Raw genomic sequence first — 27,043 nt, 5'->3', positions numbered from 1 at the left:
CACATGTACAACATTTTTGTACGGCTACGAATTGCCGCCGAAGTTGTGTGGACTGTCTCCTTAGCATTAAGCTACCTGACGATGGCATAAGAAGCCAAAAATCGGTTCGAAACGGGCTAATATATTCTTCTACATTAATATGTTGTATTCAAGTTACTAATATGTCTATGTTACTTCAAGAACCGATGGAAGACTCCATAAATATTAAATTTAAGTATTAGGAAGTCTTTTCTGATGGTATTCATCTGGAGTATAGAATTTAACTGGTGTAAAAAGTGGACGATGAGCAAGAAGAGAATACAAGCTTTTGAAAAGTGAGGTAACTGAAGCATGCTGTAGGTTGGACGAATATAGTTGCTAACCAAGGTATTATATTGGTTCAGTAAGAAGAGAAATTTATGGTACAACAAGGCGAAAAGGATGTATAGGCTAATGTGACACATGAGGAGCATCCTTTCAAAACCTATTATTTACATCAGAGCTAAATACACAGTTTAAGGCGTTTGCAACCCAATTGTGGTATGCCCTTTAACGCTGTACAGTCAGATCGTCTCATCTAGTATTCTTTCCCATAATAATTTATTTCTGAGATACATGAATTGGATCAAATCGTATTATGTACATCACAGACGACTGTACAAAACGGTCAAAACACGTTTTCCAGCCTGCGTTGTTAGCCAGCTGCTTTATTGCCTGTTGTAACTTTATTATGTAGCAGTTCACATTGTGATGGTGTTTGCGTAACGGTGCACTTTAGATCATCACGGAGAGATATTTACTGGAGAGAGAGCGATTGAACCGAAGAAGAATGAGAATTAGAGCTGCAAAAACTACAAGACATCTTGGAAAGTTAGCTGAGCAAGTAATGACACCTGATGCATTTTATGAATAATCATTTTAATGAAATTTGTAATGTCCGAATATTGATCTGTTATTCGTGTGGAAAGACTGCATGGATGCATGTTTTTATACTTTGATTGTGCTTTGCTAAATGGCTCTAAGCACTATGGGACTTAACAACTGAGGTCATCAGTCCCCTAGAGTTAGAACTACTTAAACCTAACTAACCTATGAACATCACACACATCTATGCCCGAGGCAGGATTCGAACCTGCGACCGTAGCAGCAGCGCGGTTCCGGACTGAAGCGCCTAGAACAGCTCGGCCACATTGGCCGGCTGGGCTTTAATATCTGTAGTTATAATGTGGGGAGGCGTATTTCGTATCAGGTACTTCAACCAATATCAGCATTTAAGAAATTTTGAACCATCTTGTAATTACAATGAATGCAGATTTAAGTGTGGAAGCATCGTAGCATTCTACCTGACGAAAGCAAAAAAAAAGGAGTTTGTGACATGCCGAGTAAAGCGAAACAAGCTCACAAGTTTAGTTATACAAAAATTAAAATAAAAAATTAAAATGAATGTTTTCAAATGATATGTGAAAACATGGGTGGATCAAAACTTGTTTTGTTCAGTGAATTGGTTCAGAATACATTAAGTAAACAATAACAATAAAAATGACGCCTTTATGCATTGAGGAAATATTTCAGTCATGACATTTTTTGGGACATGATATACATACCTAGGGTCTGCTGTCGAGAATTTTGACAAATTTAATTCAGTTAGAAAGCGAAACGTTTCTTTCGTTACCTGTAAAATGACGAGCTGCGTAATTAATACGATTTGAGACGATGGTCCTCACATCATGATACATCAAGGAATCGTTAGTCTGGTAGTGGAGAGAAGTATGAGGAGGGTGAGGTGAAACTTGCGCAGAGAGCGGTATTGGTAGAACAAGGGGTGGATGTAGTCAACATGATGAAATGGATATAAGTTGCAGTAATTTTTCACAGATGATGAGGCTTGCGCGAGATAGACCAGCGTGAAGATCTGCGATAAATCAGTATTCGGCTACAGCAGTAACAAGAACATATTACGAGGTGTTTTTACGTTTATTGACATCAGACAGGAACACATAATTCCTATTGGGGAATACACGAGAGCGGCACCCACTGAATTCAGCGTACGGTCAGACATGAACACACAAATTCGTAGCGCATAACAGAAACTTGGCGCTCGGCGCGACGAGCAAAATCTACTTACTCGGCGTTTTCGGCCGCTCAGCCCTCAGGAAAGCAAATACAGCAGCGCCAGCTAACTGGCAGAACAGCTCTGCCCGCGTAAACGTTTTTCAGCCGGAGTTTGGTTTTCATTTCGGATATTTAGAGAGCGCCGGCCGGCTGCGAGCCGCGAGCTGCCATTAATAACGGCAGCCGGAGCAGCCGTAAATCACGGCTCAGAGCGGGACGCGACGGGATGGGACGCGCTGCTCTGCGGGAGGCCGCGCAGATAAGCGCGCCGCGGGTTGCGTCACGCCGGCCGTTAGGCGCTGCCGCCAAGCTGGCAAAGCGTGCCAAGTAACGGCGCATCTGCAGATCGCATTCCCAGCCCCACAAGCCGTCAGGAGGGGGAACGTGTTCTACTCTTTTTCAGCGTCACACTATGCAAGTACCGGGAATAATGTAACATATCCACTTGCTGGAGTTGACAGTGAGCAAATGGAAACACAAGGAAGGGTGCACTCCGGTTACTGAGCCAATCATCTTCGGTTGATGGTTCGTGTGGAAACAACGTACATCACTCAAGAGAAGGCTGGCGTGCGATTATCTATGGAGGAAGTAAGTTAGCGAAATTTTAACTCATGTTGAGTAAGTCTTCTTCACTGGCTGACAAAATACTTTTATTGAAAAATCACGACCGGTTTCACGTCCGTGCAGACGCATCTTCCGCCGATCTGAGAAGAAACTTAAACTTTAAAGAATTGCAATGGCATTAAAAATAGCTGTATCCTATCATAAAGTACCATATATCAATCAGAGCTGAGTACTCACATGTTTCTTTAATTATTCTAACAGTCATAGCTCGCCGAATTTAATCCTACGAGCAAAACCCCAACGTTTCTATTCAAGATTAAACCAATAGCGCGCTAAAAGCGTTTCTCAGTTGTCAAACTGACTACGATCGCGCCACACCTATAAGTGACGGGAAGCCGCATAAGACTACACTCATGTTAAGAAGAAAACAAGACACCTTGAACGACTAGAGATAGGACGTGCAGATTACTGTGATCTGCAGAAATGATTAGCATTTGAACCATGACAGCTCCCGGGTTCATGTTCAACATCGATATCGCGGCGCAACCTACCGGTGTAATGTGCCTGCCGTTCTCGTTGTCGATATACGAGGTGCGGCTAGAAAAAAACCGGACTGATGCTGGCAAAAACATTTATTTACAATTATTTACAATTTCATGTTATCTCCTTCAATGTACTCTCCTCCTGGGTCTCTACACCGCTCCAGACGAATTTTCCAGTGTTCATAGCAATGCTGCAGATCATTTTCGGTAAGTCCATAAATTACTTCCGTCGGTTTTTCTTTTACTGCTTCAACAGTCTCAAATCTAGTTCCTTTCAAAGCTGACTTGACTTTAGGGAAAAGAAAAAAGTCACAGGGGGCCAAGTCAGGTGAGTAGGGTGGATGATCTAAGATGGGAATGTTGTGTTTTGCCAAAAACGTCTTCACTGACAACGCACTGTGAGCTGGAGCATTGTCTTGGTGAAGGATCCATGACTTTTTTCTCCACAAATCGTTCCGTTTTCTCCGTACTCGCTCACGTAGGGTAGCCAGGACGCTAATGTAGTAATGCTGATTCACTGTTTGTCCCTCTGGTACCCAATCAATGTGCACAATCCCTTTGATGTCAAAAAAAAAAAACAATCATCATTGCCTTGAATTTCGATTTTGACATTCGTGCTTTTTTTTGTCGTGGAGAACCAGGAGTTTTCCAATGCATCGATTGGCGTTTAGTTTCGGGATCGTAAGTAAAACACCACGATTCATCGCAAGTAATAACATTTTGTGAGAAGGTGCGATCACTTTCAATGTTTCCCAGGATGTCAGAACAAATCATTCTTCGGCGTTCCTTCTCTTCAATTGTGAGACACTTTGGAATCATTTTTGAACACACTTTGTTCATGTTGAAACTTTCGTGAAGAATCTGCCTAACACTTTCCTTGTCAACTCCTGTTAACTCAGACACTGCTCTGATTGTTAAACGGCGATCTTGTCGAACAAGTTTACCGATTTTTTCATTGTTTGCATCAGTTTTTGCTGACAATGGTCTGCCAGTGCGAGTGTCATCACTGGTGTCTTCGCGGCCATCTTTAAATCGTTTAAACCACTCAAACACTTGTGTTCGCGATAAACAATCATCGACGTACACTTGTTATAACATTACAAACGTTTCACCTGCAAATTTTCCTAGTTTGAAACAAAATTTGATGTTAACACGCTGTTCTTTCTGTACACTCAACATTTTCCGACGCACAGACAAAACGTCAACTACTTAAAACAGACGCCACGGGCAGACTGAGTGCAGGAGGCAGATGACACTCGAGCAGTAGGCGGAGCGAGAGTCAAGTGACAGGCCACGCGACTTTCAGCCTTATTGCATTCGTTTTATTGTTTCACCAGTACTAGTCCGGTTTTTTCTAGCCACACCTCGTAAACCGAAGGTAATGGATCGTGTGATCCGAGAAGAGGTGCAGGATGCTTCGCAGACGCATGCTCCAACCGTACCGTCAAATCAGTTGAGTTTGAAAGAGGGTGCATTATTGGCACGAGAGAATGTGATGCACCCATCCGGGTAATTGTTGCCCGTCTGTGACGAAGTGTTTCGGCAGTGCAACGGGCGTGTGCAAACTGATCCACGGAGGGCCGAAGATCACGACGAGATTAGTCAAGTCGCAACACCCAGACTACTCCCCGAGAAGATCGACACCTCAGCTGAATGGCATTGCAGGACAGACCCGTGTCTTTCTCGGCTATGGTACAAGAGCCGAACAGTGTAACAAATCGCACACTATCAGGGGTGGCCGTTTATTAAAGCACGGCATAGAGCGCGTCCTCCACTTCTCCGCCAACATTTAACAAATGCACAGAAACACGCTAGGCGTCGAAGATGTATGGAACGACGTCACTGGGGACAGGAATGGCATGAGATAGTGTTTCGGACGAATCCAGGTTATGTTTGTTTGATAATGATGGCCGCTTTGTGGTTCGAAGCAGACATCTGGAGCGGCATTACAGTGTCTGCATTCTCACAAGACCTACAGAGCCAACTGAAGGCCTTTTGGTGTGGGTTGCTGTTGGCTAGAATCAAAAATCATAGTTGGTTCATATCCAGGGTACTGTGACCAGCGTGACCTACGTGAGTGACATCCTGCGACCCCTAGCCATACCCTTTCTGCACAACACCTCCAGAAACCATTTTGCTGCTCGAACACATGCCTTCTTGGTGCCACAAGGTGTCAACGTTTTGCCCTGGCCCGCCAGATAACCAGATTTGTTGCCAGTCGAAAATATGTGGGATATGGTGAAACGACGGCAGCACAATGACCCAGTGCCAACCGCTACAGATGAACTTTGGAACCAGGTGAATGCAGCATGGATGGCTATACCATAGGACGCCATTCGCGCCCTATACGCGTCGATGCCATCACGCATGAAACAAGTTATCAGGGCCCATGGCGGACCCTGTGCCTACTAGGGAACAGGACACATGCTGAACCGAGGTGACTGAAATGCTGATCATTTCTGTAGGACATACTAATGTACATGTCCTGTCAGTATGAATGTCCTATCTGTAGTCATGCAAGGTGTTCCGTTTTTTCTGGACTTGAGAGTGCTGAAATTACAGTTTCCCGTGTAATTAGACTGTGGGAACTAAATAAAAACACTAAATTAGCATGTCTTAACTTCGACAAGGAAGTATAGTAGAGCCTTGTTTGTCTTATCATACAACAGACATCACAGAAGTGTGTATGGCGCCAGTGTAAACTGTACTGATAGGTCGTTACTACGACCCACGCGTACGAGGTGGCCTTAGCGCGAGACTTGAACCCAACTGATACTATGACAACAAAGGTGAAGGTCTTCTTTACATGTCATATGGTCGTTAGGAATTCCTTTTTCAAAAACATTTACTGGTAAAACTGTTCAAAATGTTAAAATACAAGTTAAGACAACTCGCACTCGTGGCTTGAGAACTAATAGCAATAAATCCGTACTGTTTTCGCTGGCACCGTGCACATTTCTATGGTGTGTGCAACATGGTAAGACATTTAACGCTCAATTATACTTCTCTGTCGAAGCTAAGACGTGCTAATGTGGGGTTTTTAGTTAGTCCCCATAATCTAACTACACAGGATTCAGAAATTTAAGTAGTTTTATCCAACTTCCGATCACTTACAGGTGCGGAGCGATCCCTGTCAGCCTGATCATAAACAACCGCTTTTAGCGGACTATTGGTTTAATATTGACGAGGAATGATGGGACTTGGGTTGTAGCATTTACTTTGCGGCGCCATGACAATTTAAAAAAATAAACTTGTGAGTATTCAGCTGTCATTGATATACGGCGTCTTATTGTACAACACATCTATTTTTAAAACCATTTCAATAGTTTAGCGTCTCAATTCCTTGTACAGATTATTAGAAGAATCGTCTCCACTGATGCGATACCCGTCGTGAGCATTTAGTAAAACTATTTTAACAGCAAGTGCGTAAGATTTAGTTTGCCACGTACAACTTTGAGTGCTATTGCTCGACCTCTAAAATAATAGGAACACTAAATGGAACAGTGTTCTCTTATTTATAATATTGGTAAATGTAGTTCAGTACTAGAGATCAGAAACGTGCTTCGCACATTAGCTTTAAACTCACCAGCGAGTCGTGTAACATTATCTCCGAACTCGCCGTCACCGTGTGCCGATAGCCCCGATTCCTGTGTTTCCGCCGCAGTCCAGTCATCATGTGAGCCTGTTGTAGGATACAAATGGACTCGACTCACTCGGATAGGAGACCGAGTATACGATCTCGGAAGAATAACCGCTGAGTCACGGCATTCGAGCTACATACGCAATGATTTTGAAATAAATTTACATCATTCCAACGTGAATTACTATTCATTTACTTCACACAATTGTGATTTCGGTTTTATAGCCAGTATCAAGTGCAAGATGAAATGTCACAAAGCGTCCGACCAGCCTAAATGAGACAAGCAATCATTGGGCAAGACGATTATTACACTGATCTGCCAGGACATTGTGCCTACCGACCTACTATAAAATATGAAGCCGTCCAGGAGATGGCAACTCCTCCTGGCAATGAATGACCGCTAGTCAGATCAGTGAGCGTGCTGCCCGGGTGCAGAATGGGGAATTGCGCAGTCTATCTGAATTGGAATGAGGGCAGATTATGATGACCCTGACAGTCGGCACGAACATTTCGCAAACTGCACGACGAGGCCTTCGACGGGGACCAGTGCGCTGGCAACGGCGCGCTGAACCCTGCAGCTCTGGAGTGCCCTTGACCTAGGGGCGAGGTCGGTGGGCGAGCTGCAAGAGTCCCCCCCATGCCAGAGGAGCCGGTCCGGGGCAAGAGACGGGCTCCCACTTCTTTTTATCACTCGTATACAATGGCGACACCAGAAACGAGTGATATTAGTGCGACTTCGAGAGCTTCTGTTGTGCCTGATCCCTCTCAACAGGACGAGCTGGGACAGGCTGAGGAGGATTACTCAGTAATGAGGAGACACTCCAAAATTACGTTGCTCCTGGAGCAAAGTATTAAAAACGGTAAAATAAGCCAGGCAGCAATATTGCAGGTAAAGAACGAACTGGCTGCATGGGCAATTGCTCATGCCAAGTTGGAAGGAAGAGTGGAAGAGTTGGAGAAAGAAAACAACCGGCTAAGACAACAGCAACAACAACCAAGCAGGACCTGGGCGGCGGTGGCTGCACAAGCCCCCACCAGACAAAATAATACAAAAGAAGCCATTGACAGGGTAACTAAGAAACAGGAGACGGCGGTCTTCCTTAGGACCTTGCCTGGGAAAGACACGAGCGTCAAAAGGATTCAAGAACTCCTGACTACCACAATTGACCCTGTCGAGGATAAAATTAAGATAAAAAGAGTTAAACCAAGCCGCAACTCAGTTATAGTAGAAGTTGCGTCTGAAGAAGACAAAACCAAATTGCTTGAAAATCCCAAACTAAACGCAGTTGTCAAATGTGAACCCCCCAAGAAAAGGAACCCCTTGGTCATATTATATGACGTCCCAACTATAATGACAAACGAAGAACTATCTGAAGCAATAAGGAAACAAAATTTTGAGGATATTGATGAAAACGAATTCCAAAGCAGCTTCAAACTAAGATTTAAGACGGGTCCTCGGGACCGCGATGTTGTGCATCACGTTGCCGAGGTTTCCGCAACAATGTGGAGGAAAGTAACAGCACTGGGCAGACTATACGTGGGTTTCCACGCGATTAATACTAAAGATTACATTGTGGTACCTCGTTGCCATAACTGTGGCGACTTGGACCACATTCTGAGGCATTCCACCAGGGGGTCGGCCTGCTCCAAATGCGGTGATAATGCACATACCAGAAAAGACTGTAAGGCCACAGGTATCTGTATTCCCTGTAAGAATCGTGGCAAGAAGTCTTGTGGAGCCACAGGACGGAACTGCCCTACCTACAGGATGCTCGAACAGAGATTGATCTCACGTATAGACTATGGCTGAAAAAGGCATACCATGCAGGATGCCAAAGCATAAATCCCCGAGCAAAAGGAGGAGGAATGCAATGAGAGCAAGTAGGTTCAGGGACTTCCTGATGTCGCTCATTAGAGCAGACATTCAAGTAGTTGACAAGTCCATACAGACAGAGTCCCCCACCAGGGACATTGGTATTCAGACTGAGCTCCCCTCAGAGGTCAGAGCACCCTTCTCCCAATGCCGGGGCACGCTGCCGATTAAAAATCCACAACGGCAAGAGCATCCTGTGGTAGTGACAGATAAAATTACAAAACCCATCCAAGATAACATAATAACAAGCTCCACCGCCAATTCTGACACCAAAGAAGGTCCAGTGGTCAGGTTGCCACCCGTGGACCCGGTGAGGGTGTACCCAAATCTAGAGTACACCATGCAACTAGCAAGACCGGAGCAGCCGACTACCCTGACCACTGCCTTACGTCATGTGGTCCGGGTTGGACATGAGTACGGACGAAGAGTAACCTTCTCGGTGATGGAGGCTGTGGATAGGATACATTTAAAGTCGGTGAACCTCCCCACTGACTTCGGAGCACTGCGGGACCTACTTAAAATAGTTTTTGAAAGACGAGGACAGAAATTCGACCTGGACGACATCTACAATCAATCAGTAATAGCAAACGGTCGACTGGCTTATGACTGGAACAAGACTTGGCCGCATGACCATATACATACTTATTTCCCATGACGACCAGAATAAAAATTGGACAACTTAACACTCATAACAGTCGACTAGTAATGCAGGAGCTCCGAAAGGAAGTGGTGGAAAAGAGACTGGATGTACTCTGTTTACAGGAGCCGTACTCTCTGGCTGGAAAAATTGCGTTCACTGCCGCAACATGGCAAACTGTCAGCAGTGGGGATACCCCCAGAGCGGCTATTCTAATAACAAACACGGCACTGCGTGCAACCCCCTTGTTACAGTTCTCCAACAGTCACTGCAACGTCGTGGAGATACAATTTCCGGCTGGAATTGTTATCATTATTAATATGTACTTCCAGTACGGAGAGAGAATTGAACAATATATAGACCATCTAGTAAGTGTGGCCACGGCGTTGCGGGGACGCAAAATCATTATAACTGCCGACATAAATGCTAAATCCCCCCTGTGGTACAGTGGCACTAGGGACGAAAATGGAGCCAAAGCCGAAGAGATGATAATGGCTCTCCAACTAGTGGTGGCAAACAGACCAGGCAATCCCCCCACCTACGTGGCTGGAGGAGGACAGGGTACCAACATTGACGTGACGTTGGTCACGCCAAACACAGTGAACATACTCAGAGAATGGAAAGTGGAAGACAATGCCACCACTAGTGATCATAATCTAATCACCTTTATGGTTGGAGATAGAGAGTGCCGCTGGGCCATGGGGTGGGAGAAGCAAAGGAACTTCAGGAAAACAGACTGGGAACGTTTAGCCAGAGAGTGCGACATCCCTCCATTACCGGAAGGAGACGAAGGACAAGACATAAATGTGGACGACAGAGCAGAAGGACTGGTACGCGCAGTAACAAGAGCGATTGAGGTAGCCGTACCAACCAGGAGAAGGGCCGTGGCGGCCACACCGGCACCATGGTCAGCTGAACTGCAGGAACTACGTCAGTCAGTTAGGAGACTGAGGAAGCACTACCAGCGCAGTGTCGTCTGGTAGGAGAAGCAAAGATGGCTGCAGTTATACCGGGAGGCAAAAGAAAACTTTCAAAAAGAATTACAAAAGACAAGAACAACCAGTTGGGAAAATTTTGTAACCAGTCAGCTGGCCCTCGATCCTTGGGGTGTGCCATATAGACTGGTGAGAGAGAAGATTCGTTCCCCAACAATGATATCAACGCTCAGGTGCGGGGATGGGATGACGGAATCTTGGCAGGAAACTGCCGAGGTCCTCCTCCGGTCTCTGTTGCCTGACGATGATAGAAACGAAGACACTGAAGAGCAGCGCCAATTACGCGAAGAAGACCTTCATAGGTATGAAAATGACGTGGCGGTTCTCCCCTTCTCTGAAGAGGAAGTTGCTGCTCTTATTATGTCACTAAAGAAGGGAAAAGCCCCCGGGCCAGACGGCATTGTGGCGGAGGTAGTGCAGTTCTTAGCCCCGCAGTTAGTTGCGCTACTCACACACACTTTCAATGCATGCCTTAGGCAAGGCAAATTCCCAAAAATATGGAAAACTGCGAACGTGGTGATCATTAAAAAGGGCCCTGAGAAGGACCCTGCAGAGGCCAAATCCTACAGGCCCATTTGCCTGCTGGATGGCTTCGGCAAACTACTTGAAAAGCTACTGGCGGACAGGTTGACTGCTCATCGCATGCTGCACGGGATGAGCGACAGGCAATTCGGTTTTAGGCCGGGGCGATCGGCATCTGATGCAATCGCCCTAGCGGCCGAGGTCTGTGGCTCAGCCTCGTGTAAGTATGTTGTTGGCATCATGGTGGACATCAGTGGCGCCTTTGATAACCTGTGGTGGCCTTCGCTCTTCTCCTGCTTACGGGAGAAGGAGTGCCCAGGGCTGCTATATGGGTGTCTGAGGAGCTATTGTGAAGACCGGGAGGTATGGCTATCATCCCCTAGCGGGAAAGTCCGGAAAACTATCACCAAAGGTTGTCCCCAGGGCTCCGTGTTGGGTCCCCTTTTTTGGGACATCCACATGGAGCCTCTTCTGGAAAGTTTACAACAGAGCGAAGATGTGCTAGAGGTGATAGCTTACGCCGACGACCTCCTCCTGCTGGTTGGCGGCCGAAGTCGCGAAGACATAGAGCCAAAAATACAGAGAGCACTAGACATACTGCAACTATGGTGCCACAGGACCAAAATGACTATTTCACCAACTAAGTCAACTTACTTATTACTCAAAGGACAATTAATAAGAAACCCGACTGTGAGAATTGACGGTATACCTGTTCTTAGGAGACGAGAGACACGATACTTAGGAATCATCATCGATGAAAGGTGGAATTTCGCAAAGCACATAGAAACCGTGACCCAGACAGCACTACAATCACTAAATAATCTGATTACCATAGGACACAAAAGATTTCACCTCCCGCCTCAATTAATTAAACTCTACCATAACAGTATACTGACGTCAATAGTGGGTTACGGTTCAGGAGTCTGGGCTCACAGGCTCACGAGGGTGGTGCCTGCTATGACGGTGAGGAGAGTACAAAGAAATATGATATTAAGGTCCGTGGGAGCTTACAGAACATCCCCAGGAGGAGCCCTGTTAATCATAATGGGACTCTGTCCCCTAGATATAAAAATTAGGGAACAGGCGGCTTGGTACTGGGTTAAAAAGGGGGTTATCACCAAGATAGAAGAAATTATAGGAGTACCAGTCAGGGATAAAGGTGAGATTAGGGAAAGAGGGCTAAGCCTATGGCAGGAAACATGGGAATCGGATGAAACTGGTAGAAGAACCTTTCAGTTCCTACCAGATGTAAGGGAAAGATTGAAAATGAAGTACCTTAAGCCAACTCGGGGACTGTTCCACTTTCTCACCGGTCATGGCCCCTATCCGACATATCTTTGTCGGTTTGGGAAAAAGGCTACACCTGCGTGTGACTGTGGCGCACTGGAGGGTACTACTGACCATGTGGTTTATGAGTGCCCCCTTTTCGATGATGTAGCCGGGACATTGAGACAACAATTACCTAGCACAAACACCTATGACCTTTTAAGACAGGAGGAGACATTTCACACACTAAATACACTGGTAAACGAGGTATCACAGAAAGTTCTGACAACTTTTTTGAGAGACCTTCATGACTAAATAAATAGACAACACCGAATGCGACCACCGCCCCAATCCCATACCGCTGGGTGGTGGACAGGTCGACTTTATAGTTGGAATCCGCCACGACCAGGACCAGGGGGACTGGGGCAAAGCCTGATCAAGTCAACGCACCGATAATGACATAGATTAGAAAGTAGACGTAGTAAATTAGAATAGGATAGTAAGTTAGGAACCTGCAGCGACAATTGAACCCTTGCCCGCCCTGTGCCAGGGGCTCGCTCATAGGGATTAGCTCTATGAGCAGGGCATCAAGTAGGTTTATATCATTAACTGGCACAATTGTAACGCTGCAGGCAGTTAGTATTAACCATAGTAGTAACTAGAAATTATGCTAGCTAGTAAACTAAGAAGTAGTCTGCCTAGTTGAAATCGTAGAACTGTCTGTAGTTAAGTTAAGAAAATGTATAGCTGCTATTGTAAATTAGGAATGTAGGACCCACTAATCATTAAGGTGGTGGGTCATTATTGTATAACTATTATGGAAAGAAATAAAGATTTTTTTAAAAAAAAAAAGAATTAAAAAAAAAAAAAAACCTGCACGACTTGTTAGGCGTTCGAGGAGGGATGTCGTGAATGTCTTCAACATGTGGCAAAACCAAGGTGAAACCACGTCCAGACGTCGTGGGGTTGGGCGGCCAACCTGATTGTAGATTTCGGACGTCGTACGCTGGGCTGACTGGTAAAACAGGACTGGCTGCGAACTGTGGCGGAACTAACATCACACACTGATGCTGGGCAGAGTACAAGTGTGTTTAAACACACAGTCCACCGAGCACTTCTAACGATGGGCCTCCAGACCCTACGACCCATGCACATGTCAATCAATCGGCAACTACGGCTGGAATGGGTACGTGACTATCGGCACTGAACGTTGGCGAAGTGGATGAGCATTGCATGGTCTGATGAATCCAGATACCTTCTTCATCATGCCGATGGGAGGGCGCGAATCCGTGGTCTTACAGGGGAACAGCTCCTTGACAGCTGTACTGCGGGAAGGAGACAAGCTGGCGGGGGCTGCATTGTGCTCATAGGAACATTCACGTGGGGATACATGGAGCTCATGGAAGGGACCATAATGGCCAAGGTGTATCATACGCTGGCTACAGATTAAGTGTATTCCATCGCGACGATGACGTTTCACGACGGCAGTGGCAGTTTTTAGCAACGTAATGCGCCACGTCACAAGGCCAGGAGTGTGATAAAGTAGTTCGAGGAACACAGTGGCGAGTTCCAATTGATGTGCTGTCCCCTGAAAACACCAGGTCTGAAGCCAATCGAACACATCTGGGACGTGACTGAACGCTGGCTCAGGACTCATCGTCCCCCCCCCCCCCCCTTACCGGAATTAATGGGAATCAGGTGACTTGTGTGTGCAGAAGTGGTGCCGACTGCCTCTAGCGACCTACCGAGGCCGCATTCCTTTCATGCCACGACATGTCGCCGCTTTTATCCGTGCCGAAGGTGAACATACTGTATTAGGAGGGTGGTCAGAATTTTCTCGTTGGTCAGTGTACATACCAATAGAAAGACCGACTGTCACTGAATATTGTTCTGTTTATACCCTCATTTATATAGATAAAACTTTTTCGAAGAGTCCAGTAAATGTATTTTAATACTCTACATCTATTCGGAGAATGTGTAACAATTACGTTGACGTGTAGAGAATTCCGAGGCGTTAAGTGTCTGTAACGACAGTAACAAAAAGCATGACATGAGGATGAAGTACGATCTCTAAACGGTGATTAATTCACTAATGAATCAGGAGTTACACATTTCGCTATTAGCCCATAAACTCAAGTTGCCATGACGAAATGAATACACAAGTAGTGGGATTTTTTGTCGCAGGGTTAAAACAGAAACGTTGATTTGTGACCGATTATCGTTTGACGCAGCGCATATGCCTTCTCGTGTTGGAGGTTGTAATGGTACTTGAATTACGTAACCATTACGGCACCTCATCTGAACCTCTCGATACCAGTGATATTATACTGTGTTTCCGTAAAGTAGTTAACATATTTCTGAGGCAGCCTTCAGATTTGATTTCATTAATGTAGAGGTACTTTGATACATCGATATTTTTATGTTGCAATGATATTATTCTTATGTGAATTCTTTCCTTTGCCACTATGATCTTTGACGTACTTGTAACTCTGATTTTTGGGCGCGTAAGCGGTTATTAGTTAGTTAGTTAGAGAGTCGGACCTTGAGGAAGCTAACTCTTGGACGTCATGTTGGAAAGACGCATATTGTAGTCAGCTTATAAAATGTGAACTTTAACAGTGAGGAAGATGTTTTCAAGTATTTTTTGTATTGTGAAGTGATGTTTTGTGTGTTACGTGATATTGCAGCAAAAGTAATAAAAAAGAAGTGTAACTTAAATACGGAGTGCTGATTACTTTTTTACATCGCCATTGTCCTGCAAAAGTGTCATCTTCAATAATGGTTCGTGAAGCGTATCTACAAAACTTTTGAATATCGCAGAATAAAACCTAGGCCTCCTTGCATCCGAGCTTGGAATCATCACCACCTAGATTTTCGACGATTGAACCATGATTTTACAACGAGACAAGCGTAGGAAATACGAAAAGATGAGTGCCCAGTTTATTCATTATTACACGAAATGACTCTATTAACTGTGTTCTAATGACACCTGCCGCATAATAACTTTGTTGTTGCCCGAAAATGCAGTATTTAGCGACGTGAGTAACGCCACAATCATTATTAAATTTTGACCTTTGTTGTGGTAGAGTTGTTAGAAGGTGGAATAAATAAGAATAGAACCACTTATTTTGCATTGCGTATCGTTTTTCGTCTGAAGCGTGGGCTATAGCATGGAACAGATCTGCAGATGAGTCCTTTGCATCAATTAATTTTTGTCTTTGACCCTCCGCAGCCTCAAAAAATATGTTTCATTAGGCCATCTGATCTCGAAAAACGGTCATTAGCCTCGTCAGAGCTATTTTACACCTGCAAGATCGTATACTCATCTTCCGTACTAACAGTAAGCCACGACTGGCCTTACACTCGTGCATACTTCAGTAAGAGAGAACGAGTGGACGAGTATAAGCGACCGCAGCGCCACAGTTCTCAGACTCGTCTTACTCGCGGAACTACAGCGGGAGCGAAGGAACCCCTTTAACTCTGACGTTACAGTGGCGCGCCGCGCGGGGCAGCCGCGCGGTCAGGGGCGTCTTGTCACGGTCCGCGCGGCTCCCCCCGTCGGAGGTTCGAGTCCCCCCTCGGGCATGGGTGTGTGTGTTGTCCTTAGCGTAAGTCAGTTTAAGTTAGATGAAGTAGTGCGTAAACTTAGGGACCGATGACCTCGGCAGTTTGGTCCCATAACACCTTGCCACAAATTTCCAGTTTCCTATAATGGCGCCTTGATTTGTGAAGTATGCAACCCGCAACATTGGATGCGTACTCGCTCCGTTTCTGATCTCTACTCACTATTGCAGTACATTTAAACGACCGTGGCTTGCTGTAGAGGTATTACGTGATAAAAAACTACATAAAGCCAGGTTACTTAGGCAGCGGAACTCTGTAGAGAGCTATATCCTGAGAAGAAGCTACCTTCGCGCCTGATCTTTCCTTGTATTGCTGTGGCGCTTCGGAAAACTGCAAGTCTCAACCCAACCATAACAATCGTCGTAGAACGAAACTATAGTTCTCGCTTCTGCACGTAAGCACACGACAGCTTGGAAACAAGATTGGTGAGACTAAAATCAGTGTACACTGCAATCTAACAGTCACCGGTTCTACCCTTACCGTGTACACCTACACCAAGAATTGCTTGCAGAGTGCACAGCAACAAATTCTTGTTAACGAAAACTAATATTTCTCCGATGTCCTGTTAGCGATGAACGTTCCTTCTTAATTAAAAGCCAGGTAAATACGAAGAACGAACATTATTGGCCCATCGAAAACTCACGCTGACTTACACAGATGGAACGTCAGCGTCAATGGTGAGTTAATATCTGGTGTGAGATGTTTGGTACTTCAATTACTGGCCATTGTTTCACCAATGGTAACCTGAACTGCAGGGCTTATGGCAGCTTTCTAACACGAATGCTTCTTCGCATTCGAGATGAAGTGCCGCTAAGGACCAGAATACTTAAGTGGTATTAACACGATAGATTTCGAGGACATAATGTCTTGTGTGCATATCGTGTTCCGAACTGAATTAACCTTGCCTAAAGTAGTGAAACTACCTCAGGATGTCACAGGTAAGCGTAGACTATTGTAGGTTTCCTAGTAGCCTCGGACGATTAAGATCGTAACTACGCTATCTTTATATTAAGTGTGCTGCATGCCTCTCAGGCGTTACATCATTTCGATAGATTTATTAGCGCATGTGATCAGATTCCCCTACAAACCGGAAGTGGTGAACCATCTATACACTGAGTGAGGATATAGAAATGGCCCTGTGACCTCCGGAACATTTTTGATCTACATACTTATCCACCTGTCTGTCACTTGGGAGTAAACAGTTGTTGTTGTAGTCTTCAGTCCTGAGACTGGTTTGATGCAGCTCTCCATGCTACTCTATCCTGTGCAAGCTTCTTCATCTCCCAGTACTTACTGCAGCCTACATCATTCTGAATCTGCTTAGTGTATTCATCTCTTGGTGTCCCTCTACGAGTTTTACCCTCCACGCTCCCCTCCAATGCTTTATAACCCTGTATTCACCTGACCGAAAGTCTTGTTCGTCCTGCCACCGAACTTCACTAATTCCCACTATATCTAACTTTAACCTATCCATTTCCCTTTTTAAGTTTTCTAACCTACCTGCCCGATTAAGGGAGCTGACATTCCACGCTCCGATCCGTAGAACGCCAGTTTTCTTTCTCCTGATAACGACGTCCTCTTGAGTAGTCCCCGCTCAGATATCCGAATGGGGGACGATTTTACCTCCGGAATACTTTACCCAAGAGAACGCCATCATCATTAAACCATACAGTAAAGCTGCATAGTAAAATTAAGATTTTTAATGTATAATTCAGGCGTTATTCGAACATTGTTGGTGTTGTAATGTTAAACAAAGGGATGCTGCTATAAAAATAAAAAAATAAAAAAGAAATCCGATTGATCATATAGCGTTAGGAAACGCAGTTTACAGAAAAAGAGGTAAAATAAGAAACGCAAAAGGTAAACATAACAAACATCGATTCAATACTTCGTCGAGCTTATATAAAATATGTTTCTGTTGTTCATAAGCATCTTTCGCCTCTACCAGTAATAACAGGAACGTTATATTGAAGATAAAATAAAAACAATAACTACACAGCTATTTTAATGTTTGTGAATGTAAACGGTACTTGCATCAGAAATAATTGCTTTGGTTGTATAAAAGCGCAGAAGCTACGCGATCAACTAATTTCTATTACTTGTAAAATGCAGTTTATATTTTGTAAAGATATAGAATAAACAATGAACTAACACCGAACTATATGCGATTCCAATTATCTTAAAAACAAATAAACAAAGAGAAAGAGAAGTCGTCGGCTTCCAGTTTCTCTCTTCCACATTCATTTGTTTCTTTCCCTACAAGTGCTATCAATACTGTTGGTGATCCTACCATTTACTACGCCATTTATGTACCGTGTCAGAACTACCGTCCCGTAGTTTTGGTAGAGAGCAACTCTAATGCTGGCAGGTCAATTGGTCGTGGAGGAAAAGTCGATTAGCCTGCTCTACCCCTGAGTTACTTCCTCTTGGACGTTTTTAGTAAGGGTTGTATGAAAGAATTGTCGATCGCGATATTCTTACAATTCCAGAGAACACGCAGTAACATTCCGTGTTTACATTCAACGAGTGGAGCAGTGTATCACTGTCCACGGTCACCACCTTGCAACTTTGAATGTTCTACCAAAATGAATTACTGTATCAAAAAATATAGTGATCACTGTTTTTTATTCACTTAAATGTTGTGTTTAAGTGAACAAGTGATATGTTTTTGAACAGGTCTTGAGGAGGGGAAGGGGATTACCATATATATACAAATAATGTCTTGTGTGCTACACCACGAAGATGACATGCTACAGACGTGAAATTTAACCGACAGGAAGAAGATGCTGTCATATGCAAATGATTAGCTTTTCAGAGCTTACACACAAGGTTGGCACCGGTGGCGACACCTACAACGTACTGACATAAAAATATTTTCCAACCGATTTCTCATACACAAACAGCAGTTGACCGGCGTTGCCTGGTGAAACGTTGTTGTGATGCCTCGTGTAAGGAGGAGAAATGTCTACCATCACGTCTCCGACTTTGATAAAGGTCGGGGTTGTAGCCCATCGCGATTGAGATTTATCGTATCGCGACATTGCTGCTCGCGTTGGTCGATATCCAATGACTCTTAGCAGAATATGGAATCAGTGGGTTCAGGAAGGTAATACGGAACGCCGTGCTGGATCCCAACGGCCTCGTATCACTAGCAGTCGAGATGACAGGCATCTTATCCGCATGGCTGTAACAGATCGTGCAGTCACGTCTCGATCCCTGAGTCAAGAGATGGGGACGTTTGCAAGACAACGACCAACAGTTGGACGACGTTTGCAGCAGCATGGACTATCAGCTCGCAGACCATGGCTGCGGTTACCCTTGACGCCGCATCACAGACAGGAGCGTCTGCGATGGTGTACGCAACGACAAACCTGGGTGCACGAATGGCAAAACGTCATTTTTTCGGATGAATCCAGGTTCTGTTTACAGCATCATGATAGTCGCATCAGTGTTTGGCGACATCGCGGTGAACGCATATTGGAAGCGTGTATTCGTCATCGCCATACTGGCATATCACCCGGCATGATGGCATGGGGTGCCATTAGTTACACGTTTCGGTCACCTCTTGTTCGCATTGACGGCACTTTGAACAGTGGACGTTACATTTCAGATGTGTTACGACCCGTGGCTCTACCCTTCATTCAATTCCTGCGAAACCCTACATTTCAGCAGATTAATGCACGACCGCGTGTTGCAGTTCCTGTACGGGCCTTTCTGGATACAAAAAATGTTCGACTGCTGCCCTGGCCAGCACATTTTCCAGATCTCTCACCAATTCAAAACGTCTGGTCAATGGTGGTCGAGCAACTGGCTAGTCACAATACGTCAGTCACTACTCTTGATGAACTGTGGTATCGTGTTGAAGCTGCGTGGGCTGCTGTGATTTCTCAGGATCTCTGCACCCAGATTGCGTGAAAATGTAATCACATGTCAGTTTTAGTATAATATATTTGTCCAATGAATACCCGTTTATCATTTGCATTTCTTCTTGGTGTAGCAATTTTAATGGCTAGTAGTGTATATATATACGGATCCCGCTCCAGCTACTGGCGGGTCTGGGTGCTGACGAGTCCTCCATTTGGCTCGGTCCTCCCACCACTTTTCTTTCTCCACTTGCTGCCAGGTCACACCTCTCCTTTCCACACATATTCTCACTCCCGTTTTCCACCGTGTTCTTGGGCGCCCTTTAGGTCTTTTTGATCCATCTTTAGTTCTTCCATTATTTTGGGGAGTCTCTGCCCACACATCCTCTTAACATGCTTGTAGCATCTTAATCTCTTTTTTCAGTTTCTTCTCTCATACTTTCTTGTTTAAGGTCCTTTCTGATATCTACGTTGCTTACTCTGTCCATTCTTGTTTTTCCCTTAACTGCTCTGAGAAATTTCATTTCCCCTGCCTGCAGTCTGCTCCAGTCTCTTTCTGTTATTGTCCATGTTCCTCCTCCATAGGTGACAATAGGGAAGTAGTAACTCTTATACATAAGGAGTTTTGCTTTTTCTGAAACATCCTTATACCAAATCAGGTGATTTATTGTTTGGTAGAATTTGCCTCCCTTCTGTAACCTCCTATTAATTTTGTTGGTTACTCTTCCATCACTAGATATTTCACTCCCTAGATAAGTGAAACCGTCTACCAGTTTGAGGGGTTCTCCACTCAAAGTAATATTTCCGTTGATCCCTTTGTCCCTTCCAAATACCATTACTTCACTCTTATCTGTATTTATTTTTAATCCATACGTTTTCATTATTTCCTTCCACGAATCAAGTTTTAACTGTACATCTACCTCTTTATCGCCCCACATTACCATATCATCGGCAAAAATCTTATTTTCTCTTTTTTCTTTTACTATATCTTTAACTGCTTTATTCATTCCCTCCATCACAACATTAAAAAGTGCAGGCGATAGAATACTTCCTTGTTTAAGTCCTTGTCTTATTTCGAAGTATTCAGAGTTCCCCACTGATGTTCTAATTCTACCAATGTGTCCTTTGTACACTGTCTTTATTACATTAAGGTATCCACCTTCTATATCTATTTTCTTCATTTCTTCCCAGAGTCTTTCCCTGTTAACTGAGTCATATGCCTTTCCTTAAGGTCCTTTCTGATATCTACGTTCCTTACTCTGTCCATTCTTATTTTTCCCTTAACTGCTCTGAGAAATTTCATTTCCGCTACTTGCAGTCTGTTCCAGTCCGTCTATAAAAACCATTATCACCCTTTTGTTATACTCCCAACTTTTTTCCATCAGTTCACAGATAGAAATTATCAGGTCGATTGTGCTTCTTCCTTTCCTAAACCCATGGTGTTCGTCACTCAGCTCCTTTTCTCTCTTTTCACTTATTCGAATTAGTAAAATTCTTTCAAAAATCTTGGCTGTATGACTCATAAGGGTTATTCCTCTGTAGTTTTTACAAAGTCTTTTATTGCCTTTTTTGAAGATGGGAACAATATCTTCTTTTCTCCAATCGTCAGGTATTGTACTATTTCTCCACACACTTGATAGTACTCTATACAGCCACTGTATTCCCACTGGACCTTCTGCTCTTATGCCCACTGATACTTCATCAGGTTCTAGAACTTTCCCCCCATTCATCTTTTTCGCTGCAAAGACACTAACGGCAATAAGTCTTTATTAAGGAGCATTATATAATGCCCCTTAATAAAGACTTATTGACGTTCGTGTCTTTGTAACGAAAAAAGGTCACTTATGGTGATTAACGTCCTCCCACAAGCTAGACAATTGTTTCATACATTTTATATTTTGATTATGGACAGAAAGTTATTTGTGGTGGTAGAGATAAATGGCAGAGCTTATGTAATTAATTTAATGATTTTATTACGGTAATATTTTTGGCTAATGTAAACCGCAAAGTGTTTTGTTTGTTTTTATTTGTTACATGCACCTTTCAGTGGTCAGGCGAGCGCTGACGGCTTACTCACCGCGGCATGACTTTACCACGTTGCCAGATACCATGTATAGCTGGTCGACGGCCTTCATCCCAACAAGAGAACTGGAGAACCTCTTGCGACGTTTATGATCTACGAATGAAAGAAATGGATCGGTGTTCAGCGACATGTATATCTTATAAAATGTATTCAGTCTCTTCTTATCTATTCTGGATTGAAGTACATTTTCACAGAATGAGTTAAGACTTTTTATTATGTGGCGTGCCTTTGTATACCGATGGCAGGAGTAAAGCCGGTTGAAGTATTTTACGAGAGAATCTAATATTCATTGAATGATGTATAATACCTATTATACCCAAGAAGTAATTTATGAAAGTAATATCTATTGGAGTTTTAATCTACTGGTTAGATCTAAACAAGAAACGTATTACATTTTGAGAAGTGTTAAAAATCAAACATATATCTTTGGTTTTGTAATACTTCGACGACTTGAAGTTACAAACGAAAATTTTAGTGTTTAGGGATAGAAGTGAGCCATAAATTGTAGGCTGTTGGGAAGTACTCAGTCCGGTAACCTTGGAAGTAATGCTATGATATATTTGTTTTGGAAAATAATAATTTCAAGTTTAACTCCTAGCACAGGAGACACGGATTGAATAGCAGTTACTGCATGAAGTGCTATGTACCTTTACATGAAGTAGACTCCTGTACTGTTATAAACATGAAACATTTAAACGTGGCCCATACTTGGACAGCGTTCTCTTTAAAGGAACTATCCTCTGTCACAGTTAATAGTCAGTTCTCAATAGAAAACGGCATAACAGGTCGCAGTAGCGATCGTGGAGAATACATAAAATACATTTCACAGCAGTCCAGGTGGATATGTTGTCGTCTCTAAACGACCAACAGCTGGTAATGGGCCGCGTGTATTTTGGCCTGCCTGTTTAAGCTCCTTACATCGCAGCGTAGCGCTCTATGCGGGTTTATAACGGTGATAACGATAGACACTGCAGGTGCATTTGACAATATTTCGTGGTCTCGGCGGTATCTGACCGCCTCACAGAGTTGATCTGCCTTCTAGCGCTACAGAACGTGGATGATGTGTTAGTCGTAGTCTCGTCGTCGTCGTCGTCGTCGTCGTCGTCGTCGTCGTCATCGTCGTAGTAGTAGTAGTAGTAGTAGTAGTAGTAGTAGCAGTAGTACGTGTATAATTATGCTGCTACTTTCAGAGGTCATAGAATCCTGCACAAATGTTCCTCATTTTTCAACGTGAATAAAACCCAAAGAAAATAATATGAAGCGTTATGACTATCCTTAGTTACAGTTCTTCGCAGACACGCAAACGTAAATAACTCAAATGAATATTTTTTTTTAACGTCTGCACAAATTTTCCTTGCCGAACCTCATTTTGAAACCCACAAACAACATCTAGATTTTGCTTACTCAGTAGATTTCTTACACAAGTCATATATTCACTCATTAATGTGCAATACTTCCTGTTGTGGCCTGCAAATGTCACGCTGTAACAAAGTGTCTTATTTGAGTGATGACGGTTTGAAGTCGTTGCTCTCCTGGGATCGTGACACGTACTTACCGTAAGTGATCTGAGAATAATTTACTTCTCGGTACGCAAGCGACAGCGTGCGCTACCAATACATTCCAAAGCACAGCGCTTAGACGGATTTTTCAGAGCTCATAGCTTGGATTCCACTGGTGACAGAAAGGTAGGGCAATGTGTTCTGGACAGCTCTTAGCCTAGGGACCGTTTGTGAACCCAAATGAAGGATCGTCTTAGTGTACCTATTCTACAGTTCAGGATCAAAATTTGAATATATCACACTTCCTCTTGCTTAGGCAAATGTAGTAAATCGGTTGGTTATTTTTGAATTAGATGTAGTCTGCGGCACGCCTTAACGGGTTTATCGAGACATCATTTAGTTGATGGCGGTTTTTGAAAAAAAAAAGTTTTTCAACTTTTGCTTCGCCATCAGCAGCGGATGTCTAAATAACTAAGTGCTGCAAATTGTTCGAATTGGTTCAAATGGTTCTGAGCACTATGGGACTTAACTGCTGTGGTCATCAGTCCCGTAGAACTTAGAACTACTTAAACCTAACTAACCTAAGGACATCACATACATCCATGCCCGAGGCAGGATTCGAACCTGCGACCGTAGTGGTCACGCTGTTCCAGACTGTAGCGCCTAGAACCGCACGGTCACTCCAGCCGGCTTGTTCAAACTGTGGAGGTATATTCTCTAATTATGTGTCTAGAAGAGCCATACTTCCGTTTTCAAAAATCTTTATCTTTTACCGAAAAAACACCCGAAAAACTTGATTTTTGGGTACCAAAACCGACCCGAGTATTCCATGTTGGCTATGTACAAGATATAGCTGTGATTGGTACGATGTATTCCTAATATCCAGACCTGGAAAAACGTTGAAAATTTTCTTGACATCTTTATTAGTTCTGAGATAGAGAGGTACACGTAAAATAAACAGGTACAATTTGGTATGAGGCGAAACTGTAGGTTGTAAAGTAACGTAACACGGAGAAATACGCTGTAAAATGTGTCCATTATAATCATAAGGGTTTTGGGAACCTCATGTTGTAGAACTGAACCACATCAAAACAATTTGTGCACATCAGGTCTGAGGTGTAAAATCAGTTATGAGTTATGTCAGTTTCATATAAGCAAACTATCAAAATTTTACTGACGCATAAGGGAAAAGAAAAGAACCAGCGGAAAAATACTCGTATCAGAACACAAAAAAAGGAGAATGTGTTCTTGTTTAAAGGATTCTGACTGAAAAGTGGGATGAAAGCTGCCCATTCTTTCTTCCTCAACACCTTTAAAATTCTTCCCAAATCTTTTGGCATCCGAACATGGTCGCAAATTTTTATTGTGGGAGAAGAGGAGACTGTGGCAGTAGCAAAGAAACGGAGAAATAATACAGAAAGATAGCAGACAGTGTGTGTTACATAGAAACTGCGAAGGAGAGAGCAGCAGTATGAGAGAAAGAGAGGGACACATTGGCAATGGAACATAGTTGACAGTGACAGAACAGTGCTAGGAAAAGAGTGGAGTAGATACTAGAGTCCTGGATGACCGAGTAAGCGAGCACAAAATACGGGATGGGGCGAGCACACCCTAACTGGATAGGCTGCCCGCACTAGTTCTAGTGACCGAGCATAGAAGCGGTGACCGAATACGTAGCACGTAACTTCAAACACATTACAGGTGTCATTATCCGTGTGAGACTGCAACCAGTACGGGATTCTCATTTGTGGTGTGTCTCTCTCTGTAATCATACAGCGCGAGGAAGCAAGTGCAGTAAGACGTAAGATTGAAACCAATGTTTACGCATTGAAGAAACGGGAAGGCCTAGAAAGCCAAGTGTGGAGTACATTTCTGTTGGTTGTAGACGAAAACATTGCGTCTACTGGGTACGTATCGTGCATAAACTGCTCCACATTATTGTGCTTCCAGTCGGGAACCACTCATTTAAAGAAACACAGTTGCAAGAAACCTCACAAAGATTCAGCTCCTTCAGGGATACCGGCAGTAATAAAAAATAGTATTACAGAAAAGTGTGTTGCAAAGTGTGCTAAAGATATGAGACCTTTTAATGTTGTTTCCGGTGAAGGTTTCAGAGAACTAGGCCAAGAATTAATACATCTAGGTGCGCATTATGGAGAAGTTAACGTGGCAGATGTCATGCCACATCCCTCTACTATAAGCAGACGTGCAAAGAACAAGCTGATGCAATACGAAACAGTATAATGCCTTCTGTTATTGCGGAAGTTATTCATAAAACATGTGCTGCGAAAGTTGATATGTGGACTGATTCGCATAATTAGGTGCACTGGTTGACGCTTACAACACATTACATTAACATAGATTGGTCTCTTGTGAACAATGTTTTATTTATAACAAAATTAACGGACGTTAGGAAGACGGGAGTAAATATTATGAAAGATATTGAAGAGAGGATGGCTGATTGGGACATTTCGCCGGAAATGTTGCACAGTTTTGTTTTTGTCTCCGACCAGGGTGGCAATGTAATAAAGGCATCGGAAAATCACGAAAGGATTACTTGTGCTGCTCATTGTATAAACACAGCACTTAGCCATACTTTTGTTGAAGATAGCTTCTTGTTAAATAATGCCCCGAACATCGCATCAACAATAAATACCGCAAAATGCATTGTAAGGTACATTAAGAAAAGTGCCCTCTACTCGTCATTGAAATCATCGTGGAAACTAGAGGTCTGCACACGCTGGAACAGCTTCTACACTACGCTGTAATCCTTATACACTCAGTGTAACGAAGTTGCTGCTTTGCTGATGGAAAAGGACTCCGCTTACAGATTGCAAGTATATGATAATGAGCTTACAGGAAAAACTGCGCATGTTCTGAGACCATTTAAAGAGGCCACAGATGAATTAGAAGGCGAAAAAGAACCGACAATCTAGTTAGTTCTTCTTTGGTTTCAGAAACTGCAACAAATCTGCATTATAAGTGACACTGACTGTCAGGTGAGTAATTACTGCAGTTAAAAGCACTGTTTCGTTATGATACCCTATAGATTTATAATTAACTAGCGTAATTGGTGTGTACTAACATATGTATTTTTTTACTGCAGGTACAAAGAATCAAAAATCGAGCCTTGACTTTCGTTTGTGAGAAGATTGTGATCACTTCCAGACATAAAATTGCTACGTTTCTTTCCGTGATCTTAATATGCTTGAAAAAAATTTGAAGCAGGGAACACTTAGCAATGTGAAACAAATGTGTGCTACTTACGCAGGTATAACATCCAGTCATTAACATAATCGATTTTGGCATAGTTAGTGGATAGTGTATTATAGAGAAATGGGAATGTTATAATTCGTACAATATTTCATTAACGTTAAACACCTCGTTTTTACAGGAACGTTTCGATGATTTCCTCATCCGTTCTGTATTATTTGTCTCTTTCGTTTATTATCATAGATACTTCAAGTACTGTGTCATCACCTTCCAGAAAGCGAGATCGTTTCAAGTAATGCAGGAACAACAGATCACCCGCAGCAGATGAAGTAGATCCCTACATTTTAATGCACCCCGGAGACGATGATGACATCATAAAGCGGTGGAGAAGACATAAAACAGAGCTGCCAGGCCTGGCTGCAGTTGCAAGACGTATTTTATGTATCCCAGCAAAAGTGCACCTAGTGAAATATGCTTTAGTAAAGCCGGCATGTTACTAACAAATCGCCGCAGCCAATTAAATCCAGAACGCGTTAGTGATTTACTGCTGATCAATAATAACTATAATTTTATTTCTGTTGCAAACAAGTGAAAAGTATAAGTCACGTCTGTAAATGTTTAATGTTCTTTG

This window comes from Schistocerca cancellata, chromosome 6 (assembly GCF_023864275.1).
Source record: "Schistocerca cancellata isolate TAMUIC-IGC-003103 chromosome 6, iqSchCanc2.1, whole genome shotgun sequence".
Taxonomy (NCBI): domain Eukaryota; kingdom Metazoa; phylum Arthropoda; class Insecta; order Orthoptera; family Acrididae; genus Schistocerca; species Schistocerca cancellata.
Note: the sequence above shows the minus strand (reverse complement) of the source record.